Below are 24,907 nucleotides of genomic sequence, written 5' to 3' on the forward strand. Positions count from 1 at the left end.
TCAACAAAATGATTATGACATCATCCAATGATTATGACATCATCAAATCATTATGACATCAACAAAATGATTATGACATCATAAAATGATTATGACATCAACAAAATGATAATGGCATCATCAAATGATTATGACATCAACAAAATGATTATTACATCATCCAATGATTATGACATCAAATGATTATGACATCATCAAATCATTATGACATCAGCAAAATGATTATGACATCAACAAAATAATTATGACATCATCTAATGATTATGGCATCATCAAATGATTATGACATCAACAAAATGATTATGACATCATCCAATGATTATGACATCATCCAATGATTATCACATCAAATGATTATGACATCATCAAATGATTATGACATCAACAAAATTATTTTGACATCATCCAATGAATATGACATCAAATGATTATGACATCATCAAATCAATATGACATCAACAAAATGATTATGACATCAACAAAATGATTATGACATCATCTAATGATTATGACATCATCAAATGATTATGACATCAACAAAATGATTATGACATCATCCAATGATTATGACATCAAATGATTATGACATCATCCAATGATTATGACATCATCAAATCATTATGACATCAACAAAATGATTATGACATCAACAAAATGATTATGGCATCATCAAATGATTACGACATCAACAAAATGATTATGGCATCATCAAATGATTATGACATCAACAAAATGATTATGACATCATCAAATGATTATGACATCAACAAAATGATTATGACATCATCCAATGATTATGACATCAAATGATTATGACATCATCAAATGATTACGACATCAACAAAATGATTATGGCATCATCAAATGATTATGACATCAACAAAATGATTATGACATCATCCAATGATTATGACATCAAATGATTATGACATCATCAAATCATTATGACATCAACAAAATGATTATGACATCATAAAATGATTATGACATCAACAAAATGATAATGGCATCATCAAATGATTATGACATCAACAAAATGATTATTACATCATCCAATGATTATGACATCAAATGATTATGACATCATCAAATCATTATGACATCAGCAAAATGATTATGACATCAACAAAATAATTATGACATCATCTAATGATTATGGCATCATCAAATGATTATGACATCAACAAAATGATTATGACATCATCCAATGATTATGACATCATCCAATGATTATGACATCAAATGATTATGACATCATCCAATGATTATGACATCATCCAATGATTATGACATCATCAAATCGTTATGACATCAACAAAATGATTATGACATCATCTAATGATTATGACATCATCAAATGATTATGACATCAACAAAATGATTATGACACCATCCAATGATTATGACATCAAATGATTATGACATCATCAAATGATTATGACATCAACAAAATGATTATGACATCATCCAATGATTATGACATCAAATGATTATGACATCAACAAAATGATTATGACATCATCCAATGATTTTGACATCATCAAATCATTATGACATCAACAAAATGATTATGACATCAACAAAATGATTATGACATCATCAAATGATTATGACATCATTTAATGATTATGACATCAACAAAATGATTATGACATCATCAAATGATTATGACATCAACAAAATGATTATGACATCAACAAAATGATTATGACATCATCTAATGATTATGACATCATCTAATGATTATGACATCAACAAAATGATTATGACATCATCCAATGATTATGACATCATCAAATGATTATGACATCACAAAATGATTATGACATCATCTAATGATTATGACATCATCAAATGATTATGACATCAACAAAATGATTATGACGTCATCTAATGATTATGACATCATCAAATGATTATGACATCAACAAAATGATTATGACATCATCCAATGATTATGACATCAAATGATTATGACATCATCAAATGATTATGACATCAACAAAATGATTATGACATCATCCAATGATTATGACATCAACAAAATGATTATGACATCATCCAATGATTATGACATCAAATGATTATGACATCAACAAAATGATTATGACATCATCCAATGATTTTGACATCATCAAATCATTATGACATCAACAAAATGATTATGACATCAACAAAATGATTATGACATCATCAAATGATTATGACATCATCAAATGATTATGACATCAACAAAATGATGATGACATCATCCAATGATAATGACATCATCCAATGATTATGACATCATCAAATCATTATGACATCAACAAAATGATTATGACATCATCTAATGATTATGACATCATCAAATGATTATGACATCAACAAAATGATTATGACATCATCCAATGATTATGACATCAAATGATTATGACATCATCAAATGATTATGACATCACCAAAATGATTATGACATCATCAAATGATTATGACATCAACAAAATGATTATGACATCAACAAAATGATTATGACATCATCTAATGATTATGACATTATCAAATGATTATGACATCAACAAAATGATTATGACATCATCCAATGATTATGGCATCAAATGATTATGACATCATCAAATGATTATGACATCACAAAATGATTATGACATCATCTAATGATTATGACATCATCAAATGATTATGACATCAACAAAATGATTATGACATCATCTAATGATTATGACATCAACAAATGATTATGACATCAACAAAATGATTATGACATCATCCAATGATTATGACATCAAATGATTATGACATTATCAAATGATTATGACATCAACAAAATGATTATGACATCATCCAATGATTATGACATCAAATGATTATGACATCATCAAATGATTATGACATCACAAAATGATTATGACATCATCTAATGATTATGACATCATCAAATGATTATGACATCAACAAAATGATTATGACATCATCTAATGATTATGACATCATCAAATCATTATGACATCAACAAAATGATTATGACATCATCTAATGATTATGACATCAACAAAATGATTATGACATCATCCAATGATTATGACATCAAATGATTATGACATCATCAAATGATTATGACATCAACAAAATGATTATGACATCATCAAATGATTATGACATCAAAAAAATGATTATGACATCAACAAAATGATTATGACATCATCTAATGATTATGACATTATCACATGATTATGACATCGACAAAATGATTATGACATCATCCGATGATTATGACATCAAATGATTATGACATCATCAAATGATTATGACATCAACAAAATGATTATGACATCATCCAATGATTATGACATCATCCAATGATTATGACATCATCAAATCATTATGACATCAACAAAATGATTATGACATCATCTAATGATTATGACATCATCAAATGATTATGACATCAACAAAATGATTATGACATCATCCAATGATTATGACATCAAATGATTATGACATCACCAAAATGATTATGACATCATCAAATGATTATGACATCAACAAAATGATTATGACATCATCAAATGATTATGACATCAACAAAATAATTATGACATCAAATGATTATGACATCATCAAATGATTATGACATCAACAAAATGATTATGACATCATCCAATGATTATGACATCAAATGATTATGACATCATCAAATGATTATGACATCAACAAAATGATGATGACATCATCCAATGATTATGACATCATCCAATGATTATGACATCATCAAATCATTATGACATCAACAAAATGATTATGACATCAACAAAATGATTATGACATCATAAAATGATTATGACATCAACAAAATGATTATGGCATCATCAAATGATTACAACATCAACAAAATGATTATGGCATCATCAAATGATTATGACATCAACAAAATGATTATGACATCATCCAATGATTATGACATCAACAAAATGATTATGACATCATCCAATGATTATGACATCAAATGATTATGACATCATCAAATGATTACGACATCAACAAAATGATTATGGCATCATCCAATGATTATGACATCATCCAATGATTATCACATCAAATGATTATGACATCATCAAATGATTATGACATCAACAAAATTATTTTGACATCATCCAATGAATATGACATCAAATGATTATGACATCATCAAATCAATATGACATCAACAAAATGATTATGACATCAACAAAATGATTATGACATCATCTAATGATTATGACATCATCAAATGATTATGACATCAACAAAATGATTATGACATCATCCAATGATTATGACATCAAATGATTATGACATCATCCAATGATTATGACATCATCAAATCATTATGACATCAACAAAATGATTATGACATCAACAAAATGATTATGGCATCATCAAATGATTACGACATCAACAAAATGATTATGGCATCATCAAATGATTATGACATCAACAAAATGATTATGACATCATCAAATGATTATGACATCAACAAAATGATTATGACATCATCCAATGATTATGACATCAAATGATTATGACATCATCAAATGATTACGACATCAACAAAATGATTATGGCATCATCAAATGATTATGACATCAACAAAATGATTATGACATCATCCAATGATTATGACATCAAATGATTATGACATCATCAAATCATTATGACATCAACAAAATGATTATGACATCATAAAATGATTATGACATCAACAAAATGATAATGGCATCATCAAATGATTATGACATCAACAAAATGATTATTACATCATCCAATGATTATGACATCAAATGATTATGACATCATCAAATCATTATGACATCAGCAAAATGATTATGACATCAACAAAATAATTATGACATCATCTAATGATTATGGCATCATCAAATGATTATGACATCAACAAAATGATTATGACATCATCCAATGATTATGACATCATCCAATGATTATGACATCAAATGATTATGACATCATCCAATGATTATGACATCATCCAATGATTATGACATCATCAAATCGTTATGACATCAACAAAATGATTATGACATCATCTAATGATTATGACATCATCAAATGATTATGACATCAACAAAATGATTATGACACCATCCAATGATTATGACATCAAATGATTATGACATCATCAAATGATTATGACATCAACAAAATGATTATGACATCATCCAATGATTATGACATCAAATGATTATGACATCAACAAAATGATTATGACATCATCCAATGATTTTGACATCATCAAATCATTATGACATCAACAAAATGATTATGACATCAACAAAATGATTATGACATCATCAAATGATTATGACATCATTTAATGATTATGACATCAACAAAATGATTATGACATCATCAAATGATTATGACATCAACAAAATGATTATGACATCAACAAAATGATTATGACATCATCTAATGATTATGACATCATCTAATGATTATGACATCAACAAAATGATTATGACATCATCCAATGATTATGACATCATCAAATGATTATGACATCACAAAATGATTATGACATCATCTAATGATTATGACATCATCAAATGATTATGACATCAACAAAATGATTATGACGTCATCTAATGATTATGACATCATCAAATGATTATGACATCAACAAAATGATTATGACATCATCCAATGATTATGACATCAAATGATTATGACATCATCAAATGATTATGACATCAACAAAATGATTATGACATCATCCAATGATTATGACATCAACAAAATGATTATGACATCATCCAATGATTATGACATCAAATGATTATGACATCAACAAAATGATTATGACATCATCCAATGATTTTGACATCATCAAATCATTATGACATCAACAAAATGATTATGACATCAACAAAATGATTATGACATCATCAAATGATTATGACATCATCAAATGATTATGACATCAACAAAATGATGATGACATCATCCAATGATAATGACATCATCCAATGATTATGACATCATCAAATCATTATGACATCAACAAAATGATTATGACATCATCTAATGATTATGACATCATCAAATGATTATGACATCAACAAAATGATTATGACATCATCCAATGATTATGACATCAAATGATTATGACATCATCAAATGATTATGGCATCACCAAAATGATTATGACATCATCAAATGATTATGACATCAACAAAATGATTATGACATCAACAAAATGATTATGACATCATCTAATGATTATGACATTATCAAATGATTATGACATCAACAAAATGATTATGACATCATCCAATGATTATGGCATCAAATGATTATGACATCATCAAATGATTATGACATCACAAAATGATTATGACATCATCTAATGATTATGACATCATCAAATGATTATGACATCAACAAAATGATTATGACATCATCTAATGATTATGACATCAACAAATGATTATGACATCAACAAAATGATTATGACATCATCCAATGATTATGACATCAAATGATTATGACATTATCAAATGATTATGACATCAACAAAATGATTATGACATCATCCAATGATTATGACATCAAATGATTATGACATCATCAAATGATTATGACATCACAAAATGATTATGACATCATCTAATGATTATGACATCATCAAATGATTATGACATCAACAAAATGATTATGACATCATCTAATGATTATGACATCATCAAATCATTATGACATCAACAAAATGATTATGACATCATCTAATGATTATGACATCAACAAAATGATTATGACATCATCCAATGATTATGACATCAAATGATTATGACATCATCAAATGATTATGACATCAACAAAATGATTATGACATCATCAAATGATTATGACATCAAAAAAATGATTATGACATCAACAAAATGATTATGACATCATCTAATGATTATGACATTATCACATGATTATGACATCGACAAAATGATTATGACATCATCCGATGATTATGACATCAAATGATTATGACATCATCAAATGATTATGACATCAACAAAATGATTATGACATCATCCAATGATTATGACATCATCCAATGATTATGACATCATCAAATCATTATGACATCAACAAAATGATTATGACATCATCTAATGATTATGACATCATCAAATGATTATGACATCAACAAAATGATTATGACATCATCCAATGATTATGACATCAAATGATTATGACATCACCAAAATGATTATGACATCATCAAATGATTATGACATCAACAAAATGATTATGACATCATCAAATGATTATGACATCAACAAAATAATTATGACATCAAATGATTATGACATCATCAAATGATTATGACATCAACAAAATGATTATGACATCATCCAATGATTATGACATCAAATGATTATGACATCATCAAATGATTATGACATCAACAAAATGATGATGACATCATCCAATGATTATGACATCATCCAATGATTATGACATCATCAAATCATTATGACATCAACAAAATGATTATGACATCAACAAAATGATTATGACATCATAAAATGATTATGACATCAACAAAATGATTATGGCATCATCAAATGATTACAACATCAACAAAATGATTATGGCATCATCAAATGATTATGACATCAACAAAATGATTATGACATCATCCAATGATTATGACATCAACAAAATGATTATGACATCATCCAATGATTATGACATCAAATGATTATGACATCATCAAATGATTACGACATCAACAAAATGATTATGGCATCATCAAATGATAATGACATCAACAAAATGATTATGACATCATCCAATGATTATGACATCAAATGATTATGACATCATCAAATCATTATGACATCAACAAAATGATTATGACATCATAAAATGATTATGACATCAACAAAATGATAATGGCATCATCAAATGATTATGACATCAACAAAATGATTATGACATCATCAAAATGATTATGACATCATCAAATGATTATGACATCAACAAAATGATTATGACATCATCCAATGATTATGACATCATCAAATCATTATGACATCAACAAAATGATTATGACATCATCTAATGATTATGACATCATCAAATGATTATGACATCAACAAAATGATTATGACATCATCCAATGATTATGACATCAAATGATTATGACATCATCAAATGATTCTGACATCACCAAAATGATTATGACATCAACAAAATGATTATGACATCATCAAATGATTATGACATCATCCAATGATTATCACATCAAATGATTATGACATCATCAAATGATTATGACATCAACAAAATTATTATGACATCATCCAATGATTATGACATCAAATGATTATGACATCAACAAAATGATTATGACATCATCCAATGATTTTGACATCATCAAATGATTATGACATCAACAAAATGATTATGACATCATCAAATGATTATGACATCATCAAATGATTATGACATCACCAAAATGATTATGACATCATCAAATGATTATGACATCAACAAAATGATTATGACATCATCTAATGATTATGACATTATCAAATGATTATGACATCAACAAAATGATTATGACATCATCCAATGATTATGACATCAAATGATTATGACATCATCAAATGATTATGACATCACAAAATGATTATGACATCATCTAATGATTATGACATCATCAAATGATTATGACATCAACAAAATGATTATGACATCATCTAATGATTATGACATCATCAAATGATTATGACATCAACAAAATGATTATGACATCATCCAATGATTATGACATCAAATGATTATGACATCATCAAATGATTATGACATCAACAAAATGATTATGACATCATCCAATGATTATGACATCAACAAAATGATTATGACATCATCCAATGATTATGACATCATCCAATGATTATGACATCATCAAATCATTATGACATCAACAAAATGATTATGACATCATCTAATGATTATGACATCATCAAATGATTATGACATCAACAAAATGATTATGACATCATCCAATGATTATGACATCAAATGATTATGACATCAACAAAATGATTATGACATCATCCAATGATTATGACATCAAATGATTATGACATCATCCAATGATTATGACATCATCCAATGATTATGACATCATCAAATCATTATGACATCAACAAAATGATTATGACATCATCTAATGATTATGACATCATCAAATGATTATGACATCAACAAAATGATTATGACATCATCCAATGATTATGACATCAAATGATTATGACATCATCAAATGATTATGACATCAACAAAATGATTATGACATCATCCAATGATTATGACATCAAATGATTATGACATCAACAAAATGATTATGACATCAACAAAATGATGATGACATCATCCAATGATTATGACATCATCCAATGATTATGACATCATCAAATCATTATGACATCAACAAAATGATTATGACATCATAAAATGATTATGACATCAACAAAATGATTATGGCATCATCAAATGATTACAACATCAACAAAATGATTATGGCATCATCAAATGATTATGACATCAACAAAATGATTATGACATCATCCAATGATTATGACATCAACAAAATGATTATGACATCATCCAATGATTATGACATCAAATGATTATGACATCATCAAATGATTACGACATCAACAAAATGATTATGGCATCATCAAATGATAATGACATCAACAAAATGATTATGACATCATCCAATGATTATGACATCAAATGATTATGACATCATCAAATCATTATGACATCAACAAAATGATTATGACATCATCTAATGATTATGACATCATCAAATGATTATGACATCAACAAAATGATTATGACATCATCCAATGATTATGACATCAAATGATTATGACATCATCAAATGATTATGACATCAACAAAATGATTATGACATCATCCAATGATTATGACATCAAATGATTATGACATCATCAAATGATTATGACATCAACAAAATGATTATGACATCATCCAATGATTATGACATCATCCAATGATTATGACATCATCAAATCATTATGACATCAACAAAATGATTATGACATCATCTAATGATTATGACATCATCAAATGATTATGACATCAACAAAATGATTATGACATCATCCAATGATTATGACATCAAATGATTATGACATCATCAAATGATTATGACATCAACAAAATGATTATGACATCATCCAATGATTATGACATCAAATGATTATGACATCATCCAATGATTATGACATCAACAAAATGATTATGACATCATCCAATGATTATGACATCAAATGATTATGACATCAACAAAATGATTATGACATCAACAAAATGATGATGACATCATCCAATGATTATGACATCATCCAATGATTATGACATCATCAAATCATTATGACATCAACAAAATGATTATGACATCAACAAAATGATTATGACATCATAAAATGATTATGACATCAACAAAATGATTATGGCATCATCAAATGATTACAACATCAACAAAATGATTTTGGCATCATCAAATGATTATGACATCAACAAAATGATTATGACATCATCCAATGATTATGACATCATCCAATGATTATGACATCATCCAATGATTATGACATCATCAAATCATTATGACATCAACAAAATGATTATGACATCATCTAATGATTATGACATCATCAAATGATTATGACATCAACAAAATGATTATGACATCATCCAATGATTATGACATCAACAAAATGATTATGACATCATCCAATGATTATGACATCAAATGATTATGACATCAACAAAATGATTATGACATCATCCAATGATTATGACATCAAATGATTATGACATCATCAAATGATTATGACATCAACAAAATGATTATGACATCATCCAAAGATTATGACATCATCCAATGATTATGACATCATCAAATCATTATGACATCAACAAAATGATTATGACATCATCTAATGATTATGACATCATCAAATGATTATGACATCAACAAAATGATTATGACATCATCCAATGATTATGACATCAAATGATTATGACATCAACAAAATGATTATGACATCATCCAATGATTATGACATCAAATGATTATGACATCATCCAATGATTATGACATCATCCAATGATTATGACATCATCAAATCATTATGACATCAACAAAATGATTATGACATCATCTAATGATTATGACATCATCAAATGATTATGACATCAACAAAATGATTATGACATCATCCAATGATTATGACATCAAATGATTATGACATCATCAAATGATTATGACATCAACAAAATGATTATGACATCATCCAATGATTATGACATCAAATGATTATGACATCAACAAAATGATTATGACATCAACAAAATGATGATGACATCATCCAATGATTATGACATCATCCAATGATTATGACATCATCAAATCATTATGACATCAACAAAATGATTATGACATCAACAAAATGATTATGACATCATAAAATGATTATGACATCAACAAAATGATTATGGCATCATCAAATGATTACAACATCAACAAAATGATTATGGCATCATCAAATGATTATGACATCAACAAAATGATTATGACATCATCCAATGATTATGACATCAACAAAATGATTATGACATCATCCAATGATTATGACATCAAATGATTATGACATCATCAAATGATTACGACATCAACAAAATGATTATGGCATCATCAAATGACAATGACATCAACAAAATGATTATGACATCATCCAATGATTATGACATCAAATGATTATGACATCATCAAATCATTATGACATCAACAAAATGATTATGACATCATCTAATGATTATGACATCATCAAATGATTATGACATCAACAAAATGATTATGACATCATCCAATGATTATGACATCAAATGATTATGACATCATCAAATGATTATGACATCAACAAAATGATTATGACATCATCCAATGATTATGACATCAAATGATTATGACATCATCAAATGATTATGACATCAACAAAATGATGATGACATCATCCAATGATTATGACATCAAATGATTATGACATCATCAAATGATTATGACATCAACAAAATGATTATGACATCATCCAATGATTATGACATCATCCAATGATTATGACATCATCAAATCATTATGACATCAACAAAATGATTATGACATCATCTAATGATTATGACATCATCAAATGATTATGACATCAACAAAATGATTATGACATCATCCAATGATTATGACATCAAATGATTATGACATCATCAAATGATTATGACATCAACAAAATGATTATGACATCATCCAATGATTATGACATCAAATGATTATGACATCATCAAATGATTATGACATCAACAAAATGATTATGACATCATCCAATGATTATGACATCAAATGATTATGACATCAACAAAATGATTATGACATCAACAAAATGATGATGACATCATCCAATGATTATGACATCATCCAATGATTATGACATCATCAAATCATTATGACATCAACAAAATGATTATGACATCAACAAAATGATTATGACATCATAAAATGATTATGACATCAACAAAATGATTATGGCATCATCAAATGATTACAACATCAACAAAATGATTATGGCATCATCAAATGATTATGACATCAACAAAATGATTATGACATCATCCAATGATTATGACATCATCCAATGATTATGACATCATCCAATGATTATGACATCATCAAATCATTATGACATCAACAAAATGATTATGACATCATCTAATGATTATGACATCATCAAATGATTATGACATCAACAAAATGATTATGACATCATCCAATGATTATGACATCAACAAAATGATTATGACATCATCCAATGATTATGACATCAAATGATTATGACATCAACAAAATGATTATGACATCATCCAATGATTATGACATCAAATGATTATGACATCATCAAATGATTATGACATCAACAAAATGATTATGACATCATCCAATGATTATGACATCATCCAATGATTATGACATCATCAAATCATTATGACATCAACAAAATGATTATGACATCATCTAATGATTATGACATCATCAAATGATTATGACATCAACAAAATGATTATGACATCAACAAAATGATGATGACATCATCCAATGATTATGACATCATCCAATGATTATGACATCATCAAATCATTATGACATCAACAAAATGATTATGACATCAACAAAATGATTATGACATCATCCAATGATTATGACATCAAATGATTATGACATCATCAAATGATTATGACATCATCAAATGATTATGACATCAACAAAATGATTATGACATCATCCAATGATTATGACATCATCCAATGATTATGACATCATCAAATCATTATGACATCAACAAAATGATTATGACATCATCTAATGATTATGACATCATCAAATGATTATGACATCAACAAAATGATTATGACATCAACAAAATGATGATGACATCATCCAATGATTATGACATCATCCAATGATTATGACATCATCAAATCATTATGACATCAACAAAATGATTATGACATCATCTAATGATTATGACATCATCAAATGATTATGACATCAACAAAATGATTATGACATCATCCAATGATTATGACATCAACAAAATGATTATTGCATCATCCAATGATTATGACATCAACAAAATGATTATGACATCATCCAATGATTATGACATCAAATGATTATGACATCAACAAAATGATTATGACATCATCCAATGATTTTGACATCATCAAATCATTATGACATCAAGAAAATGATTATGACATCAACAAAATGATTATGACATCATCAAATGATTATGACATCAAATGATTATGACATCATCAAATGATTATGACATCAACAAAATGAGGATGACATCATCCAATGATAATGACATCATCCAATGATTATGACATCATCAAATCATTATGACATCAACAAAATGATTATGACATCATCTAATGATTATGACATCATCAAATGATTATGACATCAACAAAATGATTATGACATCATCCAATGATTATGACATCAAATGATTATGACATCATCAAATGATTATGACATCACCAAAATGATTATGACATCATCAAATGATTATGACATCAACAAAATGATTATGACATCATCTAATGATTATGACATTATCAAATGATAATGACATCAACAAAATGATTATGACATCATCCAATGATTATGACATCAAATGATTATGACATCATCAAATGATTATGACATCACAAAATGATTATGACATCATCAAATGATTATGACATCAACAAAATGATTGTGACATCATCTAATGATTATGACATCATCAAATGATTATGACATCAACAAAATGATTATGACATCATCCAATGATTATGACATCAAATGATTATGACATCATCAAATGATTATGACATCAACAAAATGATTATGACATCATCCAATGATTATGACATCAACAAAATGATTATGACATCATCCAATGATTATGACATCATCCAATGATTATGACATCATCAAATCATTATGACATCAACAAAATGATTATGACATCATCTAATGATTATGACATCATCAAATGATTATGACATCAACAAAATGATTATGACATCATCCAATGATTATGACATCAAATGATTATGACATCATCAAATGATTATGACATCAAATGATTATGACATCATCAAATGATTATGACATCAACAAAATGATGATGACATCATCCAATGATAATGACATCATCCAATGATTATGACATCATCAAATCATTATGACATCAACAAAATGATTATGACATCATCTAATGATTATGACATCATCAAATGATTATGACATCAACAAAATGATAATGACATCATCCAATGATTATGACATCATCAAATGATTATGACATCATCAAATGATTATGACATCAACAAAATGATTATGACATCATCTAATGATTATGACATTATCACATGATTATGACATCAACAAAATGATTATGACATCATCCGATGATTATGACATCAACAAAATGATAATGACATCATCAAATGATTATGACATCAACAAAATGATTATGACATCATCCAATGATTATGACATCATCCAATGATTATGACATCATCAAATCATTATGACATCAACAAAATGATTATGACATCATCTAATGATTATGACATCGTCAAATTATTATGACATCAACAAAATGATTATGACATCATCCAATGATTATGACATCAAATGATTATGACATCATCAAATGATTATGACATCACCAAAATGATTATGACATCATCAAATGATTATGACATCATCCAATGATTATCACATCAAATGATTATGACATCATCAAATGATTATGACATCAACAAAATTATTATGACATCATCCAATGAATATGACATCAAATGATTATGACATCATCAAATCAATATGACATCAACAAAATGATTATGACATCAACAAAATGATTATGACATCATCTAATGATTATGACATCATCAAATGATTATGACATCAACAAAATGATTATGACATCATCCAATGATTATGACATCAAATGATAATGACATCATCCAATGATTATGACATCATCAAATCATTATGACATCAACAAAATGATTATGACATCAACAAAATGATTATGGCATCATCAAATGATTACGACATCAACAAAATGATTATGGCATCATCAAATGATTATGACATCAACAAAATGATTATGACATCATCAAATGATTATGACATCAATAAAATGATTATGACATCATCCAATGATTATGACATCAAATGATTATGACATCATCAAATGATTACGACATCAACAAAATGATTATGGCATCATCAAATGATTATGACATCAACAAAATGATTATGACATCATCCAATGATTATGACATCAAATGATTATGACATCATCAAATCATTATGACATCAACAAAATGATTATGACATCATAAAATGATTATGACATCAACAAAATGATAATGGCATCATCAAATGATTATGACATCAACAAAATGATTATTACATCATCCAATGATTATGACATCAAATGATTATGACATCATCAAATCATTATGACATCAGCAAAATGATTATGACATCAACAAAATAATTATGACATCATCTAATGATTATGGCATCATCAAATGATTATGACATCAACAAAATGATTATGACATCATCCAATGATTATGACATCATCCAATGATTATCACATCAAATGATTATGACATCATCAAATGATTATGACATCAACAAAATTATTTTGACATCATCCAATGAATATGACATCAAATGATTATGACATCATCAAATCAATATGACATCAACAAAATGATTATGACATCAACAAAATGATTATGACATCATCTAATGATTATGACATCATCAAATGATTATGACATCAACAAAATGATTATGACATCATCCAATGATTATGACATCAAATGATTATGACATCATCCAATGATTATGACATCATCAAATCATTATGACATCAACAAAATGATTATGACATCAACAAAATGATTATGGCATCATCAAATGATTACAACATCAACAAAATGATTATGGCATCATCAAATGATTATGACATCAACAAAATGATTATGACATCATCAAATGATTATGACATCAACAAAATGATTATGACATCATCCAATGATTATGACATCAAATGATTATGACATCATCAAATGATTACGACATCAACAAAATGATTATGGCATCATCAAATGATTATGACATCAACAAAATGATTATGACATCATCCAATGATTATGACATCAAATGATTATGACATCATCAAATCATTATGACATCAACAAAATGATTATGACATCATAAAATGATTATGACATCAACAAAATGATAATGGCATCATCAAATGATTATGACATCAACAAAATGATTATTACATCATCCAATGATTATGACATCAAATGATTATGACATCATCAAATCATTATGACATCAGCAAAATGATTATGACATCAACAAAATAATTATGACATCATCTAATGATTATGGCATCATCAAATGATTATGACATCAACAAAATGATTATGACATCATCCAATGATTATGACATCATCCAATGATTATGACATCAAATGATTATGACATCATCCAATGATTATGACATCATCCAATGATTATGACATCATCAAATCGTTATGACATCAACAAAATGATTATGACATCATCTAATGATTATGACATCATCAAATGATTATGACATCAACAAAATGATTATGACACCATCCAATGATTATGACATCAAATGATTATGACATCATCAAATGATTATGACATCAACAAAATGATTATGACATCATCCAATGATTATGACATCAAATGATTATGACATCAACAAAATGATTATGACATCATCCAATGATTTTGACATCATCAAATCATTATGACATCAACAAAAAGATTATGACATCAACAAAATGATTATGACATCATCAAATGATTATGACATCATTTAATGATTATGACATCACCAAAATGATTATGGCATCATCAAATGATTATGACATCAACAAAATGATTATGACATCAACAAAATGATTATGACATCATCTAATGATTATGACATCATCTAATGATTATGACATCAACAAAATGATTATGACATCATCCAATGATTATGACATCAAATGATTATGACATCATCAAATGATTATGACATCACAAAATGATTATGACATCATCTAATGATTATGACATCATCAAATGATTATGACATCAACAAAATGATTATGACGTCATCTAATGATTATGACATCATCAAATGATTATGATATCAACAAAATGATTATGACATCATCCAATGATTATGACATCAAATGATTATGACATCATCAAATGATTATGACATCAACAAAATGATTATGACATCATCCAATGATTATGACATCAACAAAATGATTATGACATCATCCAATGATTATGACATCAAATGATTATGACATCAACAAAATGATTATGACATCATCCAATGATTTTGACATCATCAAATCATTATGACATCAACAAAATGATTATGACATCAACAAAATGATTATGACATCATCAAATGATTATGACATCATCAAATGATTATGACATCAACAAAATGATGATGACATCATCCAATGATAATGACATCATCCAATGATTATGACATCATCAAATCATTATGACATCAACAAAATGATTATGACATCATCTAATGATTATGACATCATCAAATGATTATGACATCAACAAAATGATTATGACATCATCCAATGATTATGACATCAAATGATTATGACATCATCAAATGATTATGACATCACCAAAATGATTATGACATCATCAAATGATTATGACATCAACAAAATGATTATGACATCAACAAAATGATTATGACATCATCTAATGATTATGACATTATCAAATGATTATGACATCAGCAAAATGATTATGACATCATCCAATGATTATGGCATCAAATGATTATGACATCATCAAATGATTATGACATCACAAAATGATTATGACATCATCTAATGATTATGACATCATCAAATGATTATGACATCAACAAAATGATTATGACATCATCTAATGATTATGACATCAACGAATGATTATGACATCAACAAAATGATTATGACATCATCCAATGATTATGACATCAAATGATTATGACATCATCAAATGATTATGACATCAACAAAATGATTATGACATCATCCAATGATTATGACATCAAATGATTATGACATCATCAAATGATTATGACATCAAATGATTTTGACATCATCAAATGATTATGACATCAACAAAATGATGATGACATCATCCAATGATAATGACATCATCCAATGATTATGACATCATCAAATCATTATGACATCAACAAAATGATTATGACATCATCTAATGATTATGACATCAACAAAATGATTATGACATCATCCAATGATTATGACATCAAATGATTATGACATCATCAAATGATTATGACATCAACAAAATGATTATGACATCATCAAATGATTATGACATCAAAAAAATGATTATGACATCAACAAAATGATTATGACATCATCTAATGATTATGACATTATCACATGATTATGACATCGACAAAATGATTATGACATCATCCGATGATTATGACATCAAATGATTATGACATCATCAAATGATTATGACATCAACAAAATGATTATGACATCATCCAATGATTATGACATCATCCAATTATTATGACATCATCAAATCATTATGACATCAACAAAATGATTATGACATCATCTAATGATTATGACATCATCAAATGATTATGACATCAACAAAATGATTATGACATCATCCAATGATTATGACATCAAATGATTATGACATCACCAAAATGATTATGACATCATCAAATGATTATGACATCAACAAAATGATTATGACATCATCAAATGATTATGACATCAACAAAATAATTATGACATCATCTAATGATTATGACATCATCAAATGATTATGACATCAACAAAATGATTATGACATCATCCAATGATTATGACATCAAATGATTATGACATCATCAAATGATTATGACATCAACAAAATGATGATGACATCATCCAATGATTATGACATCATCCAATGATTATGACATCATCAAATCATTATGACATCAACAAAATGATTATGACATCAACAAAATGATTATGACATCATAAAATGATTATGACATCAACAAAATGATTATGGCATCATCAAATGATTACGACATCAACAAAATGATTATGGCATCATCAAATGATTATGACATCAACAAAATGATTATGACATCATCCAATGATTATGACATCAACAAAATGATTATGACATCATCCAATGATTATGACATCAAATGATTATGACATCATCAAATGATTACGACATCAACAAAATGATTATGGCATCATCAAATGATAATGACATCAACAAAATGATTATGACATCATCCAATGATTATGACATCAAATGATTATGACATCATCAAATCATTATGACATCAACAAAATGATTATGACATCATAAAATGATTATGACATCAACAAAATGATAATGGCATCATCAAATGATTATGACATCAACAAAATGATTATGACATCATCAAAATGATTATGACATCATCAAATGATTATGACATCAACAAAATGATTATGACATCATCCAATGATTATGACATCATCAAATCATTATGACATCAACAAAATGATTATGACATCATCTAAAGATTATGACATCATCAAATGATTATGACATCAACAAAATGATTATGACATCATCCAATGATTATGACATCAAATGATTATGACATCATCAAATGATTCTGACATCACCAAAATGATTATGACATCAACAAAATGATTATGACATCATCAAATGATTATGACATCATCCAATGATTATCACATCAAATGATTATGACATCATCAAATGATTATGACATCAACAAAATTATTATGACATCATCCAATGATTATGACATCAAATGATTATGACATCATCAAATCAATATGACATCAACAAAATGATTATGACATCAACAAAATGATTATGACATCATCTAATGATTATGACATCAACAAAATGATTATGACATCATCCAATGATTATGACATCAAATGATTATGACATCATCAAATGATTATGACATCACCAAAATGATTGTGACATCATCAAATGATTATGACATCAACAAAATGATTATGACATCATCAAATGATTATGACATCATCCAATGATTATCACATCAAATGATTATGACATCATCAAATGATTATGACATCAACAAAATTATTATGACATCATCCAATGATTATGACATCAAATGATTATGACATCATCAAATCAATATGACATCAACAAAATGATTATGACATCAACAAAATGATTATTACATCATCTAATGATTATGACATCATCAAATGATTAAGACATCAACAAAATGATTATGACATCATCCAATGATTATGTCATCAAATGATTATGACATCATCCAATGATTATGACATCATCAAATCATTATGACATCAACAAAATGATTATGACATCAACAAAATGATTATGACATCATAAAATGATTATGACATCAACAAAATGATTATGGCATCATCAAATGATTACGACATCAACAAAATGATTATGGCATCATCAAATGATTATGACATCAACAAAATGATTATGACATCATCAAATGATTATGACATCAACAAAATGACTATTACATCATCCAATGATTATGACATCAAATGATTATGACATCATCAAATGATTACGACATCAACAAATTGATTATGGCATCATCAAATGATTATGACATCAACAAAATGATTATGACATCAACAAAATGATTATGACATCATCCAATGATTATGACATCAAATGATTATGACATCATCAAATCATTATGACATCAACAAAATGATTATGACATCATAAAATGATTATGACATCAACAAAATGATAATGGCATCATCAAATGATTATGACATCAACAAAATGATTATGACATCATCCAATGATTATGACATCAAATGATTATGACATCATCAAATGATTATGACATCAGCAAAATGATTATGACATCAACAAATTAATTATGACATCATCCAATGATTATGACATCATCCAATGATTATGACATCATCAAATCATTATGACATCAACAAAATGATTATGACATCATCTAATGATTATGACATCATCAAATGATTATGACATCAACAAAATGATTATGACATAATCCAATGATTATGACATCAAATGATTAAGACATCATCAAATGATTATGACACCACCAAAATGATTATGACATCATCAAATGATTATGACATCAACAAAATGATTATGACATCATCAAATGATTATGACATCAACAAAATTATTATGACATCATCCAATGAATATGACATCAAATGATTATGACATCATCAAATCATTATGACATCAACAAAATGATTGACATCATCAAATGATTATGACATCAACAAAATGTTTATGACATCATCAAATGATTATGACATCAACAAAATGATTATGACATCATCTGATGATTATGACATCAACAAAATGATTATGACATCATCCAATGATTATGACATCAAATGATTATGACATCATCCAATGATTATGATATCAACAAAATGATTATGGCATCATCAAATGATTATGACATCAACAAAATGATTATGACATCATCCAATGATTATGACATCATCAAATCATTATGACATCAACAAAATGATTATGACATCAACAAAATGATTATGACATCATCAAATGATTATGACATCAACAAAATGATTATGACATCATCCAATGATTATCACATCAAATGATTATGACATCATCAAATGATTATGACATCAACAAAATTATTATGACATCATCCAATGAATATGACATCAAATGATTATGACATCATCAAATCAATATGACATCAACAAAATGATTATGACATCAACAAAATGATTATGACATCATCTAATGATTATGACATCAACAAAATGATTATGACATCATCCAATGATTATGACATCAAATGATTATGACATCATCAAATGATTATGACATCACCAAAATGATTATGACATCATCAAATGATTATGACATCAACAAAATGATTATGACATCATCTAATGATTATGACATTATCAAATGATTATGACATCAACAAAATGATTATGACATCATCCAATGATTATGACATCAAATGATTATGACATCACAAAATGATTATGACATCATCTAATGATTATGACATCATCAAATGATTATGACATCAACAAAATGATTATGACATCATCAAATGATTATGACATCAACAAAATGATTATGACATCATCCAATGATTATGACATCAACAAAATGATTATGACATCATCCAATGATTATGACATAATCCAATGATTATGACATCATCAAATCATTATGACATCAACAAAATGATTATGACATCATCTAATGATTATGACATCATCAAATGATTATGACATCAACAAAATGATTATGACATCATCCAATGATTATGACATCAAATGATTATGACATCATCAAATGATTATGACATCAACAAAATGATTATGACATCATCCAATGATTATGACATCAAATGATTATGACATCAACAAAATGATTATTACATCATCCAATGATTTTAACCTCATCAAATCATTATGACATCAACAAAATGATTATGACATCAACAAAATGATTATGACATCATCAAATGATTATGACATCACCAAAATGATTATGACATCATCCAATGATTATGACATCAAATGATTATGACATCATCAAATGATTATGACATCACCAAAATGATTATGACATCATCAAATGATTATGACATCAACAAAATGATTATGACATCAACAAAATGATTGTGACATCATCTAATGATTATGACATTATCAAATGATTATGACATCAACAAAATGATTATGACATCATCCAATGATTATGACATCAAATGATTATGACATCATCAAATGATTATGACATCACAAAATGATTATGACATCATCTAATGATTATGATATCATCAAATGATTATGACATCAACAAAATGATTATGACATCATCTAATGATTATGACATCAACAAAATGATTATGACATAATCCAATGATTATGACATCAAATGATTATGCCATCATCAAATGATTATGACATCAACAAAATGATTATGACATCATCCAATGATTATGACATCAACAAAATGATTATGACATCAACAAAATGATTATGACATCATCCAATGATTATGACATCATCCAATGATTATGACATCATCAAGTCATTATGACATCAACAAAATGATTATGACATCATCTAATGATTATGACATCATCAAATGATTATGACATCAACAAAATGATTATGACATCATCCAATGATTATGACATCAAATGATTATGACATCATCAAATGATTATGACATCATCCAGTGATTATGACATCAAATGATTATGACATCAACAAAATGATTATGACATCATCCAATGATTTTGACATCATCAAATCATTATGACATCAACAAAATGATTATGACATCAACAAAATGATTATGACATCATCAAATGATTATGACATCAAATGATTATGACATCATCAAATGATTATGACATCAACAAAATGATGATGACATCATCCAATGATTATGACATCATCAAATCATTATGACATCAACAAAATGATTATGACATCATCAAATGATTATGACATCAACAAAATGATTATGACATCATCCAATGATTATGACATCAAATGATTATGACATCATCAAATGATTATGACATCAACAAAATGATTATGACATCATCAAATGATTATGACATCAAAAAAATGATTATGACATCAACAAAATGATTATGACATCATCTAATGATTATGACATTATAAAATGATTATGACATCAACAAAATGATTATGACATCATCCGATGATTATGACATCAAATGATTATGACATCATCAAATGATTATGACATCAACAAAATGATTATGACATCATCTAATGATTATGACATCATCAAATGATTATGACATCAAATGATAATGACATCATCCAATGATTATGACATCATCAAATCATTATGACATCAACAAAATGATTATGACATCAACAAAATGATTATGGCATCATCAAATGATTACGACATCAACAAAATGATTATGGCATCATCAAATGATTATGACATCAACAAAATGATTATGACATCATCAAATGATTATGACATCAACAAAATGATTATGACATCATCCAATGATTATGACAT

This window comes from Dendrobates tinctorius, unplaced genomic scaffold, assembly GCF_039654945.1.
Source record: "Dendrobates tinctorius isolate UK_male_01 unplaced genomic scaffold, ASM3965494v1 ptg000019l, whole genome shotgun sequence".
NCBI lineage: Eukaryota > Metazoa > Chordata > Amphibia > Anura > Dendrobatidae > Dendrobates > Dendrobates tinctorius.